Here is an 885-nt window from a genome sequence, read left to right as displayed (position 1 = left end):
CTTGAGGTTTGTTTTAGATGGGCGTTAAAGGATATCTCCTGATCAAAAATAACTCCTATATTTCAGTAGTGCTGGAGGCAGGGCAATGCCATCCAGAGGAGCTATATCCCTAGACTATGAAGTTTGGAGGTGTTTAGGGCCCAGCACAATAACAGTTTAACATCAGAAAATTGTAGGTCATCCATGATTTTATATATTTTATGAATCCTTGAAGTTTAGCTAACTGACTGGTTTTGTCTGGCTTGATTGACAGATATGATTGGGTTTCATCCGCAGAACAATGAAAGTTAATTGAGTGTTTCCTAATAATATTGCCTAAAGTAAGCATATATAAGGAGAATAGAACTGGTCCAAGCACTGAGCCTTGTTGCACGCCATGGCTAACTTTAGCGTACTTGGAGGATTTATCATTAACAAATTGAGATCGATCTGGTAATCTCATTTCTCTATCTTACTCATACCCCTTACCCTTACCCCTACCCCTACATCTTGTGCGTTCACGTGAGACCTAATGCTGTCCCAATACTTTTTTCGATCGAGGGGTAAGAGATGTATGGCCCTAGGAACCATAGACAGTGAATGAAAAAAACAAGCGAGAACACGAGGTTACTTGAAACCGAGGGGTATCAATATACATTGTGCCACAGGCAACAACGGCTGCCGCATCGACCAAAGAGACCCATAAATGTAAGTATTTTCGGCCTAAATAATTGATTTAAAAATGACAACAGTCTTGTTTTGTGGTCTATACAGTCCTGTGCATATGTACTTGCAACCATGTTCTTAACTGAAACTTTTTAAAAATCGCTAGCTTGCTCGGGGTGGCTGTGGCTCAGTGGTAGAGCCTGCTAATTGGAAGGTTGGTGGTTCAATCCCTGGCTCTGC

Source organism: Etheostoma spectabile, chromosome 7 (genome assembly GCF_008692095.1).
Source record: "Etheostoma spectabile isolate EspeVRDwgs_2016 chromosome 7, UIUC_Espe_1.0, whole genome shotgun sequence".
Classification (NCBI taxonomy): Eukaryota; Metazoa; Chordata; class Actinopteri; order Perciformes; family Percidae; genus Etheostoma; species Etheostoma spectabile.
This window is presented reverse-complemented; position numbering follows the sequence as displayed.